Below are 25,695 nucleotides of genomic sequence, written 5' to 3' on the forward strand. Positions count from 1 at the left end.
CATCTGAACACCGGAAGTAAAGCTGGTATAACCGGAAGCAAAGCTGGCATAGGACACATCCGTGATATTGCGGACAGGTCCAATTTTTAACCCGCGCACCGACGGGGGTCTGCGCCAACTTAGTACCGACGGGGGGGGGGGGCGGATGACCGCCCCCCCCCCCTGAGATCTCGAGAACGAAGCAAGATAGCGACAAGCGGTAAACGGCATCGGATACGCACGGTCAAGATCTACAATTTTTACTAAGGTCATTTTCAGGTCAGGTCAAAGATGACGTCACAGGGGTCGAAAAAGTCAAAATGGCGGCGCTAAATATGGAGAGAGTTTTTCTCGAATAACTTTCGAATTAGTCAAGATAGGAACAAACTAAGGGCATCATCGTGATCCTCTCGTCAATCCGCATCGAATGATATATATGTTGACCTCGAAAGGTCAAGGTCAAAGGTTGACCTCAGGTCACGTGACCTCGAGGTCATCATGTATATCATTCGATGCGTCTTGACGAGCTGAACACAATGAGACCATCCACGCGTCTGTATCTTGTTCCTGTACGGAGTTATTGGCCAAAAACCTTTGGTGACCTTTGATGACGTCACATGACCTCACAGCTGCCCAACAGCAAAACAGACCTCAAGGTAGTGAAGGTTGAATGTTGATCGTATATGAAGTCATGTATGGTATATGGGGCCATTCCGACCCGTTTTAGTGGTAAAAACAGGGAGTTGATTTTTCCCCCATTGACTTATAATGGGGAGGTCGCGAAATTGACCCGACCTTAGGTCACCGATATCAAAATTCCGAGATATACAAATTGTAGCTACTAATGACCTAATAACATCCTGCGACTTTCAAAGGCCTCCGACATCTACTGTAGCTCTGGCACGGTGACAAAGTTGCAAAAAAGTGACTTGAGGTTGGGTCATTCAAAGTGACCTGGTGACCTGACCTTGAAAGGTAGGAGGTTCAAACTTGCACACCATGTGTAAAATTGATAAGGGAATAGTCATACCAAATTTCGCGGCGCTACGCGCCGCGGTTTTCCCGCTATTCGCGAAAAACCTCAGGGGGGGGCGGATATCCGCCCCCCCCCCGTCGGTGCGCGGGTTAAAGCCAGACGAAGTGTGTTGTAAAATTTAGGACACATACCGACTGTGTAATAAAGTCAAACGAAATATATATCTGCTTCGTACCACGATTTCGTCGTCGGGGTGTGCCCAAAGCAATAGACATTTTTACATCCGTCAGTACTTAATAAGTTTAGGAACAAAAAGGGGAAAAAGGATCAGCAAAGCTATATTTAACCATAATATCAAATCAATGGATGCCTGCAACATGACCGAAACATTTGGCACTACAAATGTTTCGGTTATATGTAATGCGTGTCAGCCGTCAGGTGGGGTGAGAAAAATAAGGCGGTGTTGGCATATAGAGCGTGCACATGCGGAAGAGATAATTGACGCACAAGTGTGGCGCTAATCCAGCGATTAGAGAGCGTCGAGCCGAAGGGTTACTCGGAGCGCCAGACGCAGACCGGAGAGTGGGCTCGGAAAAAAGATGGGAGAGAGAGAGAGAGAGAGGGAGAGAGAGAGGGGGGAGGGAGGGAGAAAGAGGGAGAGCGACCAGTACAACCACATTTACCGGTACTCCATTTTTTCTCAAAGCAAGGGCTAAACAAATACATAAAAATTCTGACAAGATTAAGATGATGCAATCATGGCATGCATCGCATCATTAGAAATTTGCATATAGATGAATCAACGAAGTGGCGATTACATTTTGTCAAAGATAGAACGTTGCATAGAAAAAGGTCATCCACGTGGGTCGCGTCAATCATCTCAATCATTATTAGATTTTTCGTGGTAATTCTGTCGCTGATTAAGAGAAGACTGCCTGACAGCTGTCTGATAAGACGCTCAGTACAGTCGGGCACTCGGAGCTTGTCGTCAGTTAGCGCACCTATTCGAAGTAGGTCGGCGGAAAATGCAATGAAAATGCACTGGGAATCCTTCGACGGTCAATATTTCTCTGCAGTCGGAGATGGTTGATCCGCGTCTTCTGCACCCTCGGAGTTGTTGGCTGGTCTGCGTTGTCTGCACCCTTCACCAGTCGGTGGTCGCCGCCCGGCCTCCGCCAAGGTTGGTATTCGTCGGACGGCTAAATCAGTACCGTCGGCCGGCCGGCCCGCGGCGCCGCCTGCAGCCACCGCCAGTCGGTGTGCGGCGCGCCTCCGGACCGGCCGACCCATCGGCAACGACGGTGCACTGGGGTCGCGCGCGACGCGACGGCGACGATCGTGGGTACCCATCGCATCGATCCTGACGGACGGTGCATCCGGCAGGTAGAGTCAGCGGCAGTGACACGTGACCTTACCGGGGGCGTCTCGAGGTCGAGGGAAAAGCTCAGTGCCCCAGAAAGTCCTCTGAGACTGTCAGACTCCGGTGTTGGACAGTGGTCACTCTGGAGACTGGAGGCTTTGAGCATCAAGAAGCTAGTCGAAGAAACGGAAGGCTCTGTTTTACCGGATTACAAGAGATAAGTAGACTAAAGAGAACTTTCTGCTCCTTTTCTTGGTTTTTGAAGGTGGTGTATTGAATCGACTCTGCAGGTGATGGTCGAACAACATAGCATGTAACTTTGGTGACTGTGAGATACACTGGTCACCTAACATCTCCCCGACGAAAAGATTCTGCATCGACCCGAGATTCTGCACTACCAAAAGCAGCAAAGCTCGGGCTCTACCCGAGTTAATAGAGCTGGTGATCAGACCACGACCCACTGACCAGCTCAGGTCAGGCCAGGCTGAGTCAAACTGTGAAATCGTGTGGGACAGCAAAGTGAGGACCATGAGTCGTCTAGTCAAGTCACACAGTTTACGTAAGATCCTCGTCAGCTACAGCGAACCGCACTAGAACGGCTGGATACAGCCCACGCGTGAGCAGCAGGGACCAGTTCGAGGAAGCGGGGCTCGACCTTTGACAGTGACCTTTGACTTCGGATTGCCGCATCCAATCCCAATGGCCAACTGGACGTCGCCTCCAATTCGGTTTCTGGCAGGTATGTTGTAAACGATGCATCCCTAGAAAGGCCAGGGATGGAAAGGATATGTGTATTAGTTTTGTGGCATTATTTGTGCTAAGTCATAGGAATAAACGTCCACGAATTAAAGGTATCTGCCAACTTCCCGTGTTCAGCGTTCGGCGAATGAGAGGTTTCTTCTAATGTTCATTTCACCAACCGAGATCCAAGATCCAACATATAACCACTCCACCTCAATCAAACCACAACACAGGAAACGAATAGGGAGTGGTTCTGTTTTAATTCGCAAGCATAACAGTCCTTGGAATCGTAAACATTTCAGAACGATTCAGAGCCCAGCTACGCAAGCGGCTATCGGAGTATAGCGCTATTTTTGTTTCGAAGCATTAGCATCAAATATTAATTTCTTATCGACAGGTGGTTTGAACCTTGTACGTATATGTTTATCAACCTGGTCTGAGCATAAATAATGCTGCGAGGCGATGACCACTGGACGAAAGAAGGAAGCCATTAACGAGTGTTGTGGTTCGGGCGCTGAAACAACTAGCAAAACCAACAGCCATTAGTTAGACGGACGTCTTTTGAGATGATCCCAACACCAACATACAAGGATAGCCAAACGCAAAGTGCGCATGATTGATGCCATTTAGTTGAGTGTGGGAAGTAAAACTTAAACACGAAAATGCCAGAGAGAGAAAATGCCAACTGTGTAATGTGATATGCTTGTAATGTGATTGTGATTTGTCGGCGAATATTCTGGAAATGTTCTGAACTTCTTTTTTGCTGCGTATAACTTACATCAGCTCATTTAAAATCAACCACAATTATAATAAAAACACCTCGGCATTAAACCATTATCCCCATGAGATGGGGCGTAGTAAATACATGGCACAAGGATCCCTCACCCTGTCGACTCTGTCGAGGACAGCCTGGGTCGCGACTGGCCGATAGACAATCGCAAGTGTACCCGGAGCGACGTACCCCAGCTGTGAGGCGTCTGTGTACGCACGTGTGACTGTCACACAAACGATCACAGACAACCGGCGCTGCAGGATGGGAGCACATCTGATGACGACCGATTAGAGCGCCTCAGAGCGGCGACACGATGATTTATTGCTGACGTTATGTTTCGAGGGCACAGGTAGTGCGAGATAGGCCATGAGAAGATTGCCAGACTGAAGAAGCATGGTTTTAAAGAAGATATATAGGTATGGATCTTGTCTATCGCCTATCGTTTTATACGAAAACTTGTTTCAAATTGTGTTCAGAGCTGTAGTCTTCCAGCACGACTTAGCTATATAAAAGGAATGGCAAAATGCATTGAAACATTTAGTTGAATTCATTTAAAAGTGCTGGCCGTCCAATTTTGCCAGATCCTGGTTGGTTGAGAAATGTTGTTAACTATAGACCATGTTAGGCCTGCAACGCTGCGTGTTGACCAAGAATTCCTTGTGAAGCCTCATAGTTCGGGAAACGACCAACTATAGTCGGGATGTAATGGCATGGAAATCGTTACTTCCACCACACTGAAATGCTTTATTGACTTCCTCGACTCGCTCCCGCCGACATTGTGCCCCCCTCTCTCTCTCTCTCTCCCTCTCGCACAAACAAAAAGAAAAACAAAATACCAGCCGTAAATATATTTTCTATCCGTGAACTGTTTTATATAGTCAATAGCTAAAACTTCAATTTATTTTTTGAGCTTCAGTTACCATCAGTTTCTTCATCCAATGACCAAATACCATTATGATGTCACATAACACATGCCATCTCCATTGACTTCTCTCAACTTTCTATTCACTTCTTAGTTCTTACCCTACTCCGTCCCAAAACCAATTACTGCACTCTGCGGCAGAGTGTTTGCATGTCGTCTGTCGGGACGGTAGAGTGCACGGCACACCACTTGCTGCCCGGTTCCTGACACTACCATCAGTGGTAACCTTATACGGCCCTGCTCTGGTCTATCGGCCAGAGTCGATCTGCTGACGTGACAGACGTACGACAATTACGGGATGTGCGTGGCGCGTAGTGTTCCGGGAATGTGTCGCGTCGATCCGGCGTATTATGCGTCGAGTTTTTATCTGCAGATGCATACCCACGGGTGATGATATGGTGCTGTCTGCAGATATCAGACGTATGTATATGTATTACATACAAACTTTAATGACAGTTTATGACGTCGGAAATTCGAACATTGAAATTTCTAGTGGGTAGATGTTCTGTTTCCTTCATATCATGAATTGTCAAGGTGAAGTGATATAGAGGGAAAAATGTTAGGTGCTTTCTTTGCATGGCCCAGGCAACGCATTTCCACTCTGTCATCCTGTATTGCACTGCAATGACTGCACTGCTAGCGCTTAGCGGAGCCAGCTGGCCTGCGTTTCACAGTGCTGTTCATAGATGGCGCTATCATCAAGCGCCTGAAATCATACTGTGCCGCACGGCCCGCCTCGAACTACATATTCGTAATCTGAAATGCTAGCGCGCAGTGTGTGACTACTGGGTTTAGGGTCATTGGGTATCGGGGTTATGCATAATAGCGTGGTACTCACACCTTAGTTTAATTTAATCTTTAGTGATCGCCCTGTATTATGGTTCTCTTCGTTAGTCTCTGTAAGATCGACAATCGACATCTCATAAAGCATGCCTACACTACGATAGGATATGCCTATCGGCAATCGCTTCTTTCTGAAATTGGTTTTCGCATGTAAACAAGAACGATGCCAATTCCATCTTCCGCTTCTGACTAATCCTGGCGCGGGCAGCGCCTCTCTCCTCCGAACAGTGTCTGCTGTTTTTTCGCCCACTACTGCAGTCCTGAGACCTTTCCCTCGCGTCTGTTTCCGCCCACCAGCAGCATCCAACGACCCTTCCAACACCAACCCTCCCACCGACCCGACCGTGACCCACTGGCGACCACCGCCACTGACAGTTGGCCTGGCAGCGTCCCCTGAACAGACCGGGCCGCCTGCCTGCTAATGTGGCCAATAATAGCGACCGTGCCTCGCCTGAGGTGGCGTCACAACAGGCGCCGGCACCGCGGTGCCAGAAGTCGTGTTTTACACATGTTTTACCACGGTGTTACAGTTATTACACGTTGAAAGCTTACGTGAATAAGAGGAGAGGCTACTTGAATTCCCTCATCATTTTCCCTGGTGATTTGTGTGTTGATAACGGTCTAAACTGTTACCTATTCATTTTCATGTGAATCTGTGAATTTTTAACTGTTTTGGGAGATTGGTTTGCCAATTTGTGTCATACGCCTATCCTTATGCCTCTCAGACCTTATGTATAGCCTGCATTTGCCATGCTCTAACGTGAATGCTATTTTTCGGCAGTGATGCTGTTGATGGGGGCAACACATGCAGACGGAGGTTGCAAGGGTAAGTGGTGGCTCAAGCTCGGGCATTGAAACGTTCGAACTACTTCACGCATGCCTCATTGCTTTACTTTGTATCACAAACAAATCGGCAGGCTTTGAATAAGCGATACACTACATGAAATGATCGAATTTCAATTGAGAAATATGATTCTTTTGAACCTGTATTGAACGAAATCGTGTGTGCTCAGAATTTCGAACAAACGCGAACAGCTTTTCAGTAAACACATAGGATTAAGCTAAACTTTGCATTCATAATTATCAATGCTTTGGAAATGCCAGCGTATCGCATCGTGATAAAGATACAGGACACGTAAAGTAAAATTCGCTAGTAGACTGGGATACCAATACGCTTCTACCACACACATATACATTATACTTGGCTTTTAGCGGACCTTGCTATCGCTTCCCTTTAACGAATGCAGCAGCCAAAGCTGTGACGTCTTTGATACTTAGCATGTTATTTGCCTTACTTGCTTTAGCGCCTCACATTTGCATCTGCTTGAGCATTGCTCACACAATTTAGCAAACATTCCATGCCTTCAAGTCTAGATAAAATTCAACATTTTATTCGGCATTGATACACTCACCTCGTCAAGGTTATACACATTCACAGAAAAATAGCATAATTATTTGATAGACGTCCTTTTTATAGGCAAATAATTTCACACACCTTTCATGTGATGATTAGTTTGATATATAAAAAAAAAACAGGAAAACAAACTGCAGTTGATGCAATCTTATTGCAATGTTACAGGAGAGAATAACACGCAATTTTGAGACTGAAGAATATAGTTCGTTGCCTAAGTAATTAAGATGGGATCTGGTAACATAATAGTTTGATTAAAACTAACGAACACTTCGATTAAGTTTCTTAGCTACTATGTTTACGGAATAATCGTGTCACTGACTGAAACTAAACAATAATGCTCGTATGATGTGAAAAGATGTAAACGAGTCTTAAGCATAGATATCGTGCGATAATTAGATAAAATAAATAGAACAAAAACTTAGCTTTAATCTGCATTTCCTGAAGTGAATAGATCTAGCAAAGATTAGGAACATAGGCCTAGTTGTTTGTTTATCGTTGTGATGTCTCTGTTCTGATTTGTCATTGACTTTCCCGTGTCACGTGCTGTTTCCCTCACCACAAACCAATGCGCTCGCTCGCGCGGCGCCGGACGCTGACCGATCTGTTGCGTCTCCCTCACACCTCGGCCGTAAGTAACACGTGCCACGTGCTGCTGTCTCGTCGGGCTCTCCGCTTTCCTCTGACTCTGTCAGTATGTCTGTGTGTAGCTGCCACTGACGTATCACGCTGCACAAATGTACTATAGTCAAACTAAATGGTGATAGAAACGTGATGGGTAAATGTTATTCAGTAGAATGGAGACACTGTGCGGTTGTCAAAGTAGTGGGCTTTGGTGAACGTGATCAAAGCCAGCACGCCTATTTAATAACGATTTCTTAATTTGACATTACAAAGCTCGAGTAAAAGGGCAAACTAATCGAACGCTTTTAGCAGCTTCTAGATATGACAGTGGCACACGTGTAGCTGATAGGGCTTCGTTGTCTGTGAGTCGGTGTTTTTATTTTTATCCTCGGGAATGCCTATACATCGTGGTTCGTAAATGCTGTCAATTAACTACGTTCACATTGCACGTTTCTAAAATGTTTTAAATGTGAATGTCTCATGCGTCTCTTGCGAGCATAGTAAATAATAGTATGTTAGAAACGAATCACCTTAAAACACCAAATTGAAACGCTTTTTATTGGATTTGGAGTGAATTCTTTGTTAAACGACACCTCGAGAAACACGCCCGTTAACCTGTCTGCTGGGACACACAGACACACAGACAGAGGCGAGGTATTGACCGTGAGCTGTTATCGCCGGTTGCCAGGCTCACACGAGCCGTCGGCAGCCGAACCCTAGCCGAAGTGTACCGCGCACGGCCAAAGGGCACGACACCGTCAATTCACAGGGCAGGGGCGCGCGCGAAGATCGTAGATTCACAGCCCTAGCGCTTGACATCGAATAGGAGAAATGTGATAAATGTACTTAGCGAATAAACCAAATTCTGTCGGTTTTGTTTAAAGTCTCAGATAACTAATGTAGCAGAATGACTTCAAAACAAATTCATAGCAATTTATAGGGTTTGTAAAATGTGCAGCGAATACCTGCAACCACATGATGTAGCTGGAACTGATTTTTCCTTTTGAATTAAAAAGTGATATATTCTAAGTATTGATAATACTTAGCAGCGTGTATGGCTTTGCTGTTATCAAAGGTAAAAACTGTTATAAACGGTCAAAACATTGCATTATCTGTGTTTAATTTCTTTTGCAGGACAAGGTGTTTATTGTGGAGCTGGCGTAGTTAATAGTGTGTTACCTGAGGAGGATATAACATATTGCCAAATATAATGTGTGTTTCAGTATAGTAGCCCTATTACTGATATCTTAGCGTCACAAACTTTGGCATATGAACATAACTGAAGTTTTGGAGAAAAGGGGCATAGCTCTATCAACTTCAATTAACTTTTGGCATACGAACGTAAGTTGAAGCTTAGACTTTAGAAGTATTAAAGTTTTTTTTTTGCATTTATGTGATTCCATCAGTACCTATAACCTATAACTATTCATGTTAAATCGCAAGAAAAAATGAGAAAATAAAAAGCAAAGATGAACAATGGTCAGCGGCCGCCCTCATGCTATATAACATGTTCTAGACTGGTTCAGCATGTTGTGAGTACTTTTGATGCATTTTCTTGAACGTCATGCAAGGGACCTGGAATGAAGCACGAATGCGAACTCTGGCTGCTGACTTCTCGCACTGTACTTGAAATTTATCGTTCTGCATGGTATATCCAAGTGGTCGCAGATTGTTGATTTGATGACGCTGAATAGGTGTACTCCCCAAGCATGTCAAAATGTCTGTTCATCGGAAAATGGTCTATCGTTGTCTGAAGGTGAACATGTGTATATGACACTAAAATTAGAAGGATAATTTTTAAGACATCGTAAACGTTTATAGTGTCATTTTAACTGCTCCTCAAGTCTCTGACCAGGGTAAAACAACGTGTCAATGCCATTGCCTTATGTCAAAAATATAACAACGTTGATGTCTTGATCCTTTGAAATAGGTGACTCGAGGTAAGTATGAATCGCCTTAGGTGTAGTTTTCCTGATGATCAATCGCATGTCCACGTAAAACGTTTTTTTATTAAAAGTTTTCAAATTCATATTCCAACAAACATTACAATGTAAGCTACACATGCAGTGCCTAAAATATTTTCTGCGTTCATGCGTACCATTAAAACATTATATCGCCTTTTTTGCCTATAGTTTGAGCTCAAAGCCCTTAGGAACTGAAGCATGAATTCGGAAGCTGACCTAGCGACGAGGGTCCTTCATCCATTCAGATTAAGCATCCCTGACAGCCTCATCATTTGCAGTAACGACCTCATCATCGGCGGCTCTGATGCGCCGATCAGAGCTCTACTTTGATCGCCACTAATACCGTGGTCAGCCAACCACGGCCTCCGGAATTGGCCGCAAGTTTCCCTGGTCACCGCAATATTCCCGTCCTCAAGATGGCTGACGCAGCCGTCACCAGATCCGGGGTGTCGCATGCCATTGGACGCCCGTCTTAGCAGCTGACCAATCAGCGATGGACGTGTACACTGACCGGCCTTGACCTCTGTCTGCAGATGAAGTGCTGCATTGCTATTCGTGCAATAGCATCGACGACAGTCGGTGCATGAGCCCGTTCAACTACACTGACCGGCCACCGACAGCGCCATGCAAGGGCTGGTGCGTCAAAATCGTCGAAAATATCGACACAGGTCAGTATACCTATAAAGGAAAATAAGGTTAGGGTCAAGGTTTAGAATAGTCAATAGTCAGCAAAAGAATAGGCCTTAATACAAGCAGTAGCAGTGACACTATATAATACTACAGGTAAAAGTTTCGTGATCTCAGGCGGGCACATGTCTATTTTTATAGACGGTTAATTTTCAGTTATATACTTAGGCGTAGCGGGTATCAACGCTAGTATTTAAATGCTTATGATATATAATAGGAATAGAAAATAAAGCCAGCAACCCTCTGCACTATACATAGATCCATGCAGACCGACGAAGAGGAAAAGTACACTCTGAGGCAATATATAATTACCGCCCGACATTCCATCAATTGATAACCCATATATCGATCTGCCGGGCAGAGTGATGGCGCCACTGTTGGTCTGCATGCGGCATGAGCCCCGCCAGTGCAGGTCCCTGTGCCCCCGCCCCCGGGTCTCAGGCCCTGTGTATACCTATATAACCGTGCAGTGCGCCGCTCCTGGAGCGCGCGCAGCCCGCCCTAACTCTCTGGTGCGCTTCAGTCGGCATGTGCGGTAGCCGATGTGTAGACCTGAGTCATGCATCCCCAGTGCCAAACAGTACCGAACTGTGTCTCTAGAGACACCATGACATGTCTTGCTGCGTGAACGCTGAGCCCACGCTCCCCCGGGGCTGTCTTACCGTCTCGGGTGCGTCGAGTTTTATTCTCTCAGTTCCCGGACGAAATGCAATAAGCTGTAAAGTGACGGGGCGCTCCTCTGGAAAGAAATGTGGTGCTTCGGCTAAGTTATGAGACTGTCTTCGTCTGAATCTATTCCATTTACGAGCGAGCGGAGAGTACCGCGCCGCAGTCTGAGTTTATTTGCAAAGTATTCAATAGCAGAAAGCACTCATGAGGCAGATTAGCATCAAATCGGTCGATCACATTCCATCAGCTTTTGATTTCAAGATTGCCGGCTGTGCATCATTGCACTACTTTTAGTGCTTTAAAAAAAACCAAAATATGTCTTATGCTTATGCAAATTTTTTACTCAATTTAAAGCGTTAGAAATTAAAGCATTTGCTTTCACGGAACGGTCGATGTTAATGTAAGTGAAATCGATAAGGTTGTCTCCTTCACGACCGAAAACGCTATTAATAATAAAACAATCAATTTATGCAGGAGTTTAGGAGCGCTGCCCAGAATTCTCATTTCCAAATTAAATGTAAATGTATTCTGTTGGTGAGTGGCGCGGCGCCATCAGACGGTCCCGGGGAGCGCCGGGCTCGGCGTCTCTGATCTGTATGCCTGAGGGCAGCCGCAGGCATCCAGTGCGAATGAATGCCGCCTGTACTTTCAGAGTATGAAAAGGTCGTCCGGACGTGTACGGATAGGATGCACATCAATCCGTTCATAGTGGGCAACGTGTGTATGGAAGAAAGCAGCGGACACGGATCACTGTGCTTCTGCAAAAAGAACCGATGTAACAAATCCGCGACCGTCCGCCTTTCCACCTCCCTCCTGCTGGCCGCTGGCCTGGCCCGGCTGCTCGTAACGTAGTGGGCCGGCGCCGGCTGACGGGGCGTCCTGTGGACGGCGGCCCGCCAGAGGCCCCGCTCGCCTCTAGGCCCAGCGTTGGCGCCCGCAGGCCGGCACAGCCCCTGTATAGCTGTGGTGTAGCCACGTAGCCAACTCAGCTACGTGTCAACTGATGCTGTGAAGCATTCAATTGAGTGAGCTGTACATAGACATTATTAATATCCCTGTCCAAGGTAGCATTATGCTAGCCTGGATGGTTTTTGATACACAAAGATACTGTTGCGACTTCTTCGAGTCCTATTCGCGCCGTCTTAGGGCGTTGATGTTTTCTCAGTCCAATTTACTAGTTAGGATTTGCCCGCGAGGGCGTCAGCGCCCATGGCACCTGTGCGCACCATCCTGTGCCTGAAGGTGGGCCAGTTTTCACCATCACACCTCACTCGGTGTCAGCTCTCTCTTCTGCCGGCTTTCTGTCTCTATCCAGTGTGAGGCAAGCTTTTTATGTGGGCTGCTCGGACGCCAGCTTCTCCCAGTCCTGGGTCCCGTTCTTCCCGTCCTAACGTTCTGCGGTGGCACTACGCACGCCGATGCGAAGCATCTGGCTAGCCAGTCCTTTCATGTCAGTCACGCTGGAAAAGTGACGCTCTGAAGTGCCGTGAACGCGAGGCGTTCGGGCCACCGCCTTCCACCACTGAGGCCGGGCCATGATGCCCCCAGGCATCGCCCGCGGGCCCGTCCCAGGCTGCCTCAGCTCGGCCTGGCGACAGACACAATCAATGGGGCACTGCGTGATCGCGTGCTGAAAAATGGCAACAGCGTGGAGATGACTTTCAGAACTATTTTCTTGAACCCACAGTTAAAGTGATAGAATAGCTAGTCGTACTGGAATGGAATGATGCACAGCACCATTCCTAATGTTTTTTTTTCTTCAGAATATGTTGTCAAATAGTTCTGAGGGGACGTTCAAGGAAAGTCATGTTTACAGTTAGTGCCATACAGCACGTCTAACGCTTAGAGCGACTGAACTAAACGCAAACTCGTATTTCTGGCACTAAACCGGATCTTGCCCGAGATCGGCATTGTGCACAGCTTCAGCACGGCATTTCAATGTGCAAATGGAAGAGTCGGAACGCGCGCGCTTTCCGTGGCCTTTCGGACTCCCTCCTTGGCGCACTGTGTGGTCCATGTTAGGCTGCTGCTCAGGTCTTTCTCTGCGCGCGGAGCCTGTTGGGTGCTGTGGGGTGCGGTCTGCGCTCGGTTCGGCCGGCCCCGCCGGGTGCAGTGGCCGCCGCCAGCCGAGCTGGTGCCGCCTGGAAGGGGCGCGCGCGGCGGCCCGGCCGGGCCCGGTCGCGCCGGTCCTCCTTCAAAGGCTGAGGGTCGGCGCGCGCGGACCCAACAGCGGCTCTGGCTCGCTGCTTTTCGTGCATCCGATGCCCACTAGTGTACTGGCGTTGAAGTGAATCACACAGGGCTTACCGAGGGGCGTTCGCCGGTGGCTGAGCTCGTGCTGAGCCGCCGGCGGACCTCCCGCCGCCTGGTGACCTGAAACTGTGTAGCGCTCGTCTGTCACTCTCTCTATCTATCTGCTCTATACTACTCCGTCTCTGTTGTAACTCGCTTTCTGTCTGTGTACTTGGTTCTGTTTCTCCGGAGGGCTTGTGTCTAGAGCGAACCGTCCTACCCTGCATGAGCCCTGTAATCACCCGCCACACGCTCTACTGAGTGAGCTGCAGCTTTTCGCTTATCTGTCTCTCTTCTCTAGCTCGTCTCTTTCTCTAGCTCTCTTTCTGCGTAGCAATTCTTCCTACGTCTGGCATTGTAAGAGCATGCGTATTACACCCTAGGTTGGTGATGTAACCGATTGAGAGAACATGTTTGTACGTATTCTTATCGTTTCGTATGTCGTTCGTTACGTCCTGTTTCCCTAAGGCTACTTGTTCCCCGTTATGAAACGTCTTGAACCTGTTAGCGCCTTTCATTCCATATGAATGCTTGTTGTTAGGAAAGTGAATATGACTGAAGCTGATTCTAAATTGACACGGATTAATTTTAGTAATGACATAAACATCGGCTGTCGACCGTTCGGAACATTAAATTATACGCTCGGCAATATGACCAGAGAATTAGCAACATGAGGAAAGCTACTGAAAAAGAATAGTTTTACACGAAAATGATAGGTTAACGAATATGAAAGGTTTATTTTGTAAGAACGGTATTCGAAAACAACTAATCCGGATCATTGGCAACGTTGGAAAAATGTTCAGAAATTTCCGGAAACGTAACACTTTTTAAAACAGACACCAATCATAAATCTTCATTAATATTTGTTCCACTCAAAATTGTTAGGCCGATGTGGATTAGCGAAACACAGGCGTGCGCGACGCTCATGCCCTGAATTATCTATCGTCTATAATGGACAATCGCACTAGTCTTTATCCTCCTCACTGTAGACGTAACATTTTACAATCCAATCTCATATGCCTTCCTATATGATAGACACTTGCCACTGTGTCATGACGATCATTGTGGCTATCTTTTATTATCGAGTAATGTCCTTCCACCAGGGCTATAGCGGGTTAGCTTCCTCATGCATTGTATTTACCTGTTAATGTATTTTATCGCGTCTGCAGTATCGGGCTAGGGCTTGTTGCCACTGGCTGATCCTGCTCGCCTGACCGCCTTTTTCTGAAGCGGCCTCTGTCTCACTGTTCCTCACCAACCGAAATAAGTTGAGCTCATTTTGTTTTGCGACGGCCCATCGTGGTGCCTATATCGCGGCGTTCTGTTCATCTGATTTTACAGGGGCGTAGTTTCACAACGATATTGGGGAGATTTCGTTTTGGGAAAGGAAACTTATCGTTTCAGCTTTATTGAATATAGTTATTACTGATATTAGACACACATATTCCCATTTCTCACCATTTCTCATAGAGCGGAGGCACCCCAAAATCGGGTGTTGAAGCCACACCCCTGTCGCCGGTTTGGGGAGGTGCCGTCACTGTTCTGCGCTGCGCTGCCTGGCTGTCCAGCTGCGCTGCCGCCTTGGTTGCCAGCTTGTGCACCGGCACGCTCAGCAGCCGAGCCGCACTCGCATACCTACATTTAGGTGTCGAGTCGGGGCACTCCCGGGCCCGGCCAGTATCTTGTTCAGCTCGCGTGATATACTGTAATTTTGTAAGCCTTGATGTGATAATGCGTATATCATCGTTGGCTTGTGACAAAAGGTGAATGTTAGGGAGTGGCTCAAGGTGCAATATAAGTCGACTGCCTATGACCTGAATGCCTGTTGTGTTTACGTTGTGAATATGCGCCACCCGGCACCTCTTTACCGGCAGGAGGCTCGACAAACATCGATAGTTTCGTCCCAGGAGGGTGGGAGCCACAGGCTTTGAGCATTAATCAGGGGGTATTACCTTACACAAACAGCTTTATTACCTTTCAAACAGCTAGAATCTCAAAATTTCTATTTGTTGTTGGGTATATGGAGATGATAAAATATTTCCAAACTGCTAACCGTTTTGGCCAGTATAGCGTTTATGGATAGCAATGAATTAACTGACAGATAACGTACTGATGAACACATTTTCTTTTAATGCACAATGCACATCTAGGCTAACTATCCTCAAAAATAATCTGGAAGTAATCTAAAATGGTTTCAACCATCAATAAGAGATAGGAACGTCGAAGACAATTCACATTCTTTCATCATAGCACAGCGTAATAAAATGCCTTCTTACGGCACCTTATTCACATCGCTATTGCTAAGCTGGAGATCCACTAAAGCATGTCCATTGTGAAGCTTCATAATTGCACAGCGGACCGCAACATGCACTTTTGATCAGACAAAGAGAAGCTTATCCTCATCCCTGCTAATGGCTTAATGACGCGCTAATTAGAGCACGTTTTTGTTTGCGATCTAATACACTCGCGACGAAGCGTCTTTTCGTCCTCACTTTGGCTGAGATCAAAAGCTCTTGGCAAATATTCATTTGGCTGAAGCTGTTGCCCATCCCTCTAAGAGCTACCGACGCATCCCCGTGGGAGGTCGTGGGAGGGGGGGGGGGCGTCTTATGGATACCGTCCTGGGCTTCTGACACCGCCTGTAGAGACATGGGAATCATGGGTAGCGGGGTGGGAGAAGTGACTCTGCCCAACAGGAACAACAATGTCCCACATTCTACGAGAAACCGGTGCAGTCCCGGGGCCAGAGGAACGGCGCCTCGAGACTTCAAGGAGATCGGGTCCCCGAGGGACCGGTCCGGTCTCTGGTCCGGACCTCTCGGGCTCGGCTCGAGTCTCGGTCCCCGGACCACGGACGGAGCAGACTCCGATCGAAGGCTCCACGAGACCAGCTATCATTGGAACAGCTCCAGCCTCCTGAACCATCGGAAGTCCACTGAGGACTCAGGTCTGGAACAGCATTGATGTGCTTTGAATAAAGAAGGTGCTATCGTGATGTTTGTCTGTGTACCGTTAACACGTGATTGTCGTATTGTGTACTGTCATTCGTGCTAATGTACAGGGTGTTCGCGAAAATATGTCATGATTTCGTTTCGCCATTATCGCCAGCTCAAATAAGCTATGTTCAAATGTCTTGCTGAAGTGTGTTGCCCGGATCTTCAAGTTTTGTTACAGACATGTTTCAGTGCCTAATGTCGAACCGGGCGCACCTCGCACGCTGTTTTCTATATGACCCCCTTTTCGGCGGATGCATGTGTCACCTAGAAATTTCACATAACGGTTCATTCGCACGCACGTGTTAGAAGTGATAACACGGACGGCCTTTGGAATCACTATCATCAGCTGAGACAGATTCTTGGCCGTCTTCCTGTAGGCCCCGGACTTCAGATATCACACAGGTAAAGGTCGAGGGGGGTGACAACAAGTGAGAGGGCCGACCAGGGGGTAGGGGTCCTCCTGCTCAAGAAACGGGCCCTAGCATTTTGTTTAGGCACCGGAGTGCAATTTTCGAAGTGTGGACTTGAGCCCATCCTACCTGTGGGCATGTCTGCAGCGTTTCGACCACTGTCCAGCCCCGAGCTACCCCACATTTCTCGCTAAAACTTCTAGAGCACTCCCATGCAGCAGTTTTCAGCGACAGTGGTGTTGTTTCAATTTGAAGTCTTAGGAAGAAGGCCTCACGACACCATGAGCGTCTATCGCAAATCAAGCAATGACCTTCGGACTGTGGAGCTGGTGTTCTTATTTAACCTTTGAGGGTGGCCCATCCACCCAAACCGTTTGTTCTGGCCGTCGGCACCTTCATGAAGGTGAATGTGTGCTTCACTGGTTAACCGGGCATGGCTTGTGAACGGTGCTCAGAATTGATTTTGGTTTTTTATCCTCGAAGGCCAAAGTAGAGCCTTAGCCCTTTTCTACCCCAGACAGCACCTACTGTTTCTTGGCCTTGTAGGGGATAATCCCCATGTCATCATCAATAATATAATGAGACATGTAGGACCGCAACCCGCATCTTGCGCGAGCTCGCCGATGGTCCTGGATAGCAACTTGTTGAACAAATGGGTGATCTGTTTTATCGTTTAAATGACTATAAATATTTTTCTTCTCATACTTTCTAGGATTCATTTGATTTTTAACGATCACTTCGGTAGTAAGTTGCATGTGCAGTAAAAAATCGCCTTGCAAGGGGTGCAGCGGACGCATCAAAGCATGCACCGAACTGTTGTCGCACGGAAACAACGGACATCGACTCCAAGTGCTTTTTGGTGATATTTGTTTTTCGCTCTGTAGAAGGCAGGGTTTTTAACATTATCAATTAAAATGCATATGAAACAAAACTTGAAAATGTGCTCCTTCAAATGAGCATAAATACATACACGTGCGTTTAAGCAATTTTTCCTACAAAGCAATTAAAATCATGACATATTTTCGCGAACACCCTGTATAGTGATTCATAGAATCGATCGCCGGATACTTAAAAAAATCACAAAAAATTGTAAACTGTGTCACGTTCGATGAATTTAATCGTACAAATTATAAGTGCCGATATTTTTCCTTTCGATACTAATGCAATTTACTACGGTTTTCCTACTCATCAAGAAAGTGACCATGGAAATTGGAAACCATCGTATAGTGTCATTTTGAGAAGTTATTTTTCACATCATTTACTCTCCTAACCGTTTGCCTCGCAGAAAAGTCTGCATTCACTCTCCAAGTTCGGGCGATGGCAGTCGCCCATCAGTTCGGAGCCGCAACGACAGAGAGAGTGCTTGAAGGGAGAGAGCAGCGAGTCAGCGCTCTCTCCTCTCCACCGGAGCTGCATCTGACGTGACCGACCGACCGCCACGCCCACTCACAAGACCACGCCCACTCCAATTGGCCGGCGCTGGTGGCGGTCTCCCGTTCGCTCCTGCTCTCGTCTCTACGCCGCCCGTCGGGCTCTCTCCTACGGCAGTCGCTCAACGCCTGATGGAGTGGGTGAGCGTCTGCCGCGTGGGGAGGGGAGGGGACGGGGGGGGGCTTGGATATGGGCCAAGAAGTCGTGTAGTCCACAATGCCCGCCGTCTGGCTAGTGAAGGCCATGTGATGGGCGGATGAGCTACCTTCTGGGTATCCCATGGAAGCAGCAGGAATATGGGCTGGCAACGGGAGGATGAGTTTCAAGGAGAAAATAATAGATATCAACAATGTATTCATTATTATATTTTAAATTATCTGCCTTCGTTTTGTTTTTTCTATTTCATAGTAGTGAGTTAAAATCATTCTACTGCATCTTTTAAGGCACGATACAAAGTTTGTCCATACTCTGAAACAGCTTCTAGATAAACGTTATATTAAAATTATATTATTAAGGCAACACATTGCACATGCACATTGCACAATGCACATAGTGCACAAACATTTATGAATGTTTCGAACACAAAGCTGCACAGCTCGCATATTTCTCTGTAACTTATTTATTTTTGTCTAACTTATCTCATTCAAGTAACAATAATACAAAATACTCGTAGACTTTATTTGGGATCGGAAGAGCGTGTTAAGCCCGGTTCCGACTACGGTCACTTCAGGCCCAATCAGGCCAGATCAGGCCCAATAATTCCCAAAAAGGCTGGAAAAGGCTTACGGCCTGACGGCATGCTAGTGCGAACCGGAGCAACTGATCCGGCCTGAACTGGCCTGATCAGACCTTCAGGCCAGATCAGAGCCCTGTTCGGGTCCGCGCAAAATATTTTGCTGAGTGTGAAGTCACACATGCGATGATGTCAGCCGCCTGGCTCCGCCCATGCTCCGCCCCCTCTCCGCCGGTTCGCAAAGCCGAGGGCCACGCGACACGCGGCGAACCGTGGCGCGGATGGACTGGTGTGTTTCGTTCAGTTACTAAGTAAAATGCGTTCAAATGTGGTTAATAGCAATGTGCCACTGAAAAGAAAGACAATGATACCAAAACAACACCATACTAACCACTTACAATAAGAAATCTATGAGGGTAAACTTTAATCCGCGCCACTTTCGCCTCCTGCAGCTACTATTTTCTTCTTGCGCAAAACTGAAAGATTTTGCGCGAGCCTACGTCACACGTGTGACGTCATACGCCGAAGGGCGGAGCTTGGCACCCGACAGACCCCAACTGCGCATGCGTGGTGCAAAATTTTGCAATAGGATGCGCTGCCCGAACAGGGCTCAGGCCGAAGTTAACTTCAAGTCAACTTTTTGCGCCTGATCCGGCCTGATCTGGCCTGACGCTGCGCCCGCCATTTTGAATTTGCATTGGCGCATTTGCGACGTGACAATGCGTGGTATTCGAAATCGTGCCCTTTTTGACACTGCAATATAAAAGTGCCTATTTATATAAATGCACATAAAAAAACAGACCCAGTATGAATTAGGCACGAGACGTTGCGCATGGTTCTTTTTTATTTGATTTTTATTGTGGCCTAATTTGTGTCATTTCGGGCTTTGAAGGATGAATAACTCCCATGGTTGCTACTGATTGCTGTTTTGTTTAAATTAATTATGAACGTTTGTTTCGACAAGTCCAACATTATTTCAACCAAATTAGCGTTTCTTTTAAAATTGATTCCAAAAAATAATGTGCTACTCATCAATATCGTAGCAAGATAACCATTCAAGCTTACGAGAAATAAATCGGGCTATGGTGGAAGATCCAGGTTCAAGACAGCCTTTACAGCCGCCTGACCTGTCGCGCATAAGAAATCCAGCTCGTCCACCTTCCCCGTCTGAGCTCCCGGGCCGGGAGGCCTAGCTTAGAACAGTAACGGATGGCTGCGCCTGATATGAGCCGCTCCAGCAAACACCAGGGAGGGATGAAAGTAAACTTTTGGAAAGTTTGCTCGAGAAGGACACTCGCTCTCGGTCGCCCTCGATGCCACGAACCTCTGCCGAGCTGTTGCGGTGTCTTCTGCGGCAACTAAACTCATCGTCGCCGGCACCGAACAGGCTCCCGCTACCTCTCCTAGATCCCGTGACTCTCTGTCATGACTCGGACTGAATGGAACCAATCGCTACTCCATTCGCCCCCCTGGACCCCACGGCACAAAAGGACCTTTCCTATATCGAATGGCAGCTTGGCCGGGGAGACTCATTTCCAGACCAAAGAAATTTGACGGGAAGACAAGAAACTAAACTCTTAAGTCGACATGTTCCATGTGCAAGATAAATTTGTGGCGGGAAACCACAGCGGGTACCTATGTGTGAGCAAAAAAGCAAACCTTGTTTAGGTCAAGCTAATCGAGACCCTACATGATGACATGAAAAGTGTCATAAACAACGGGCTCTTATTTCTCGGAGTTGAGTTGCGTCAATGCTTATATCTTTGTTAGTGTGGTAATTGTCTGCAAAGCACATAAGAACCTACAACATAAGAACATGCATGTCTTTTCTGTTTTCTTTTAGCCTCTTCTTAGATTTTCGATAAAAATCATGTTTTTATTACTTAAAACCACATTAAAACATGTTACGCAGTATGATTAAGATTATCGGTTTCAGGTTTTCATTATATAGAGCGATTATACCAGTAAAACGTCTTTGGAGCTGACAAACGGGCGAGCACGAGAGTTGAGCTCATCAAACGAGGAAGTGCGAAACAATACCTACCTATTCCAACTGACTTGTGCGGGACACGCTTCTAACCAGTCCGTAACAGTGTACTTTAAATTTGAGCGCAATCGGACCACCCGTTCTCGAGATGTAGAAGCAGCAGTCTGCACGTGCGCACGTGCATACTGGACCCCAACCAAGACCCCAACTGACTTGTGTGGGACACCCTTCTAGTCGATCTCTAACGGTGTACCAAATTTGAGAGCAATCGGCCCAGCCGTTCTTGAGATGTGGAAGCGGTCCACGTGCGCACGTGCAGTAGGACCCCAAATGTGAAACGTTGAAATGCATTGTCCGGTGGACGCCTACCGACATATGAAGCTCCAGCGCAATCGGCCCAGCATTTACCTAGTTGTTGTAATGAGAGCGAATTTGACACCTCTTCATTTTGCACGTGGCACGTGCAGGGGAAGGGGCAACAAACATGCATCGAGAGTACATAGTCTGGTATGGGAAGAAGATACCAAAAAAGACTATGGGTCGATCGCCACAGATTTGGCTGAGATATGAGCCTATCAAAATCGTTACTTTGACCGAGCGAAACAACTATGAAACCCTTGACTTCACACGTGCCACGACAGTCACCTCGATGCATCATGAGTAGTCAATTTCGAGCTGGAAGGGATGGGGATGAGGCTATACCGAACAAAAAAAAGACCATAGGTCAATCGGCCCAGCGGCTGCTGAGATAAAAGCCTCGCATAAGCGTTACGAGCTGCGCCAAACCGCGCCGGGCTGCTCATGCTCAGACTTGTAAGCTATTTAGAAAATCGCAATTCGCTCTCGCTGGTAAAAAAAAAAACACGCACACATTTAAAAGATATTTGGTGAGGCAGACCGACGGCCTGACGCCTGTCGCCTGACGTCTGGCGTCTGGCGTCCCATACGGTCTGATCAGGCCGAGCGTCCGACGTTCAACTTTGGCCTGAACGCCTGATTGGGCCTGATCTGGCCTGATCTGGCCTGATGTGGCCTGATGTGGCCTGAAGCAACCTCATAGTCGGAACCGGGCTTTACTGTTGCGATACTGCACATACCTTTTGTCGAATGCATGAGACGAAAAGGCAGCGCTGAACACACTAATCGGTCACTCATCGTGTGTGGGCAGCCTGCTTGTGAATACGGCACTGGCCACGGCTCATCTGTCATTGCCGATCGGTGCGCGTTATTGCGCAACGCCGCCCATTATCCCGTGTTCGCCTGGCCGTGCGGCACAGCATAGCTTCAGGCGTCCACTACTAGCGCCATCTAGTGATACGGATGTGAACTAATACGACCGATGGGCTGGCAAGCGCCGTGGCTCCAATTTTCATCGCTTTTTATCTTGAAAGCCAAACGAAATGTTTAGCTCAGTCTTTCATGAGATCGAAAAACTCAGAAAACATGTTAATTGTTCATTGTCATACCTATAATAAATAATCAGCCAGTTTAGTCCTATGATGCCTGCATCTGATCACGTTCTCGTTTCCGCAGTATTTCTTCGGTCGAGCAGTCGGCAGAGCTGACCAGGCTTGGCAGTATCCCGTCGGTGGCTGGTGAGAGGGAATCTCACCGACAACGCCCTGTGCTGAGGAAGTCGGTCGTCTTCAGAAACCGTCCACATCAGAGGAGGCAGCTGCTTCAGCGATGACATCAATGAATCACAGAGCGAGCAGACGTGGCACTGATGTCAGGTGCTGAGCTCTGTCATCATTCTTATCGCTTAAAGACATTCAATCTCATTTCAAGCGGCTCGACCAGCGGAGCGTTTTGCAACTGGTGGACTGAAATCGTGGTATAAGTGTATTGGTATTACGTTGTAAAATACACGTTTCGGTGCTCACAAAGAACGATGCAATGCAGTGCAAGCCCGTTGTTAGAAAGATGGAATCAGCTACAAGATATGGTAAAAGATGATATTAACCCACGGTACTGGCTTCAAAGTTTGTGAAACTAAGAAACCGTTTAATGCGGTATATGGATCACATAATGTGCATTAGCAAGTTAATGTTTCATTACCGTGTATAATTTTGGGTCAAAACTTTGTTACCACCGATAGGTTACTGTTGTGTCTAGGCTGCAGATTCGTAGGCTGACGTATTTGCCCGGGACCGTGCGAATGTCATTTGGTGATGTGGTGCCCAAAGCACTGCTAGCCGGTACACGAATAATTCACACCAGCCCGTACCAAGCTGCCAATGTGAACAGTAATTCTGCTCTTATTGACTGCGTGGGAGCTGCCGCATAAGTTGGATTTGCTTATTTTTCTTCGTGCTGGACTTGTTGACTCCTTTTCGCAGTGACTTTTCGGTAAAATAATGTATGACGGCGCATTGTATCTGTAGTCTGTACACTGGTGTTGTGTGTGGCTAAGCTCTATAAACGGTACCTGTATTTGTATTTTGAATTGCATTTCGTGAAGGACATGACAGCTCTAAGTCCATGCAACCGTGGCTCTAGCTAAGGATCAAAGGAGGGGCCAGGGCCCATCCACCGCAATAGGCTTGATGTTAAAACGGGGTCTTCAAGGGGTCCACATGCTTCCCTGATGGCCAGTGAATGTGAGCTAGCTCGTAGCGTTGTTTCTTGTTTTAGCGTCGGTCTACAAGCATCCATACTACCGTACTTGACCATGGATAGTTATTACCAAAAGTAAAGCTTCGATAGCAGCTGTACTAGTAAAGTACTTACCTACCGATACCTTGCGGTCTCCAACCGAGCTTCAAACTGATAGTTAATCTTACACTTGCTGGCAATATATGCCCAACTTTCAATGCTAAAGTATCAGTGGGCGCCCCATCGCTCGGGTCACCTGCCCTACCGCTAGTCATGACCCGCCCAGTGACCCACAAGCGTGTCGAGTGTCGACTGTGAGTGAGGATCGACTGTGAGTGGGTGTCAACTGTGACACCCAGTGAGGATCGAATGTGCCGCGATTGAGCGCGTCTCGGCGTGACACCAACACGGTACTAGTCTAGACAATTCGTCAGTATATTGACTGTTATCGGCTGAAGTGTAACTTGTCCAGCTTGATGCCAAATACAAAATTGACGAAACGTCTTTTGTGTGTCTTTTGTGATAGGGTGCATTATGCAGTATGCACTGTCAAATACTGACAATCAGATACACCTTGAGCTTACAGATCAGGCGAGGTACATCATACACTGCTAGATCTGATGCGTCTTATAAGTATTGCCAGATAGGGTACCTACCTACATCATGTGCTGACATCGGGTGCAACATGCGCGGACATCGGGTACACTATGCACAAGGGGTTAGGTCAGTGCTGGTGCCGCCCCACTGCGCTGACACTGCTGCCATAAGAACATAGGGTAGACGGCTCTGTAGATGTCGCTGCGGGACCGGGACCTGTGCTGTGTATTTAAAGCGGGCCAAGGACGGCAGCCCATATAGGTGTGGAAACCACTGAAAATCACGTCTATAAAACGCACTTTTCCTTCTTAGCAAAGTGAACTACAAAAACAAATAACATTTTAGTAGTGCACAAGTCATGAACTAAAAAAATCTGCTACCGACAGCGAAAAATTGTTATCACTATCAGGTTTAGAATAGGCGGCATCAAGGGCGGCATCAAACTATTCAGAAGTGCATACTCGCCTAATGAATTAATTTTGGCTGTCGACCATAGAAAGTTGACGTGGAATTTGGGAGGCTCACTTTAAAATTTGACCTCAGGTCAGACCATGGGCGTAGGAACGGCTGGAACATTGTGGGTGCATGGGTGCAGAAATCCAGCCATGGCCGGTGAAGCGGGGGGGGGGGGGGGGGGCGACACCCGAGGGTCAGACTCATGAGTCATGAGTTTTAATGACATGACCGAAAACGGCTGAGGTCATGTTACTTATCAGTCGATCGGTAGGTATATATGTAGGGCTGAACGGTGAACACATCCACAGTGTTTTCCATTTCATCGCTTTGGCACGTCTTCATCAATATATTTGTCCATGAAACTGCTGGCGACCCTTCGTGACCTACCATGACCTTGAAGTGACACTAGCTGACCAGCAAGTGCACCGGACCACACCCATTGCATAATGGTAGAAATGTTACGCTTCTGAAAGTAGGTATTGAATGTTTTTGCATTGGCGGATCCAGAACAGATGTCTCGGACGCTGTGGGAGGGGAGGAGGAATAAGTTTCCGTAAAAAAAACTCCTCGTATTTAGATACCTCACGCACTGCTCTGCAGTTTAGCCCTCGCCCGTATTGGTGTTTTCCAGCCGCGAACGTATAAGGGGGGGGGGGGGTCCGTTGGACCCCCCCTTGCCGTTTCGCCCCTGATCGAGCTAGAGCTTTGCGGAAAAACGAGCGTGTTGCCCGTGACGAGAGGAAGCCGATGATACCCAATTTTAAGGTCCTAGGTCATTGGTTGACCTTCCAGGTCAGGTCAATGACCCAAAAGTCGGGAAAATCGGGACCTGTCAGAACGTCGTAAAATGTAACTGCTATGGGTTTTTTTCCGGGGTGCTGATCACGAATATCATGCTAGTTTTGATCACAGATGATGTTTTAATGCATTTAGGCCAGGTCGGGTCAGGTCAGGTCAGGTCAATCAGTAGAGGTCTTGCCGGGTATTCGTAGTAGGTGTCAACCGGCTCTGACAGCTTCGTAACATGTTACGAAGGCACCAAAACTACTTCGTAAATGTTCATATGGTTGCTAAATTCGAATTCAGGCCAGTTTTACCAAAAAATACCAGCCGGCCGCCGAAATAAAATATCCAGCCGAAAAAATAGACGCCACACAGCCACGAGTTTCACCAACAAAAAATTCCAGCCGACTTCGGACGGAAATTATTTGTCGCCGGTAGTCAGCTGATATTCTGTTACGATATCAAAT

General features: G+C 47.2%; 1 long non-coding RNA gene across 2 annotated transcripts in view; it reads left to right on the forward strand.

The window, feature by feature from the left end:
• LOC122381554 overlaps nt 1–23,892 on the forward strand; it is a 50,073-nt gene extending 26,181 nt beyond the window's left edge. Inside the window, exons 1-6 of one of the 2 annotated variants that reach the window (XR_006256540.1) lie at nt 2,221–3,054; nt 6,375–6,419; nt 10,126–10,260; nt 11,601–16,187; nt 17,932–18,217; nt 22,331–23,892. This is a non-coding gene — a long non-coding RNA (uncharacterized LOC122381554). Of the gene's footprint in view, nt 1–2,220; nt 3,055–6,374; nt 6,420–10,125; nt 10,261–11,600; nt 16,188–17,931; nt 18,218–22,330 lie in introns of those variants that run through there. The other variant, XR_006256541.1, reaches the window with a different exon arrangement.
• The last annotated feature ends 1,803 nt before the right edge of the window (nt 23,893–25,695 follow it).

The sequence above is a fragment of the Amphibalanus amphitrite genome, unplaced genomic scaffold, assembly GCF_019059575.1.
Source record: "Amphibalanus amphitrite isolate SeventyFive unplaced genomic scaffold, NRLGWU_Aamphi_draft 000122F_arrow, whole genome shotgun sequence".
NCBI classification, from domain to species: domain Eukaryota; kingdom Metazoa; phylum Arthropoda; class Thecostraca; order Balanomorpha; family Balanidae; genus Amphibalanus; species Amphibalanus amphitrite.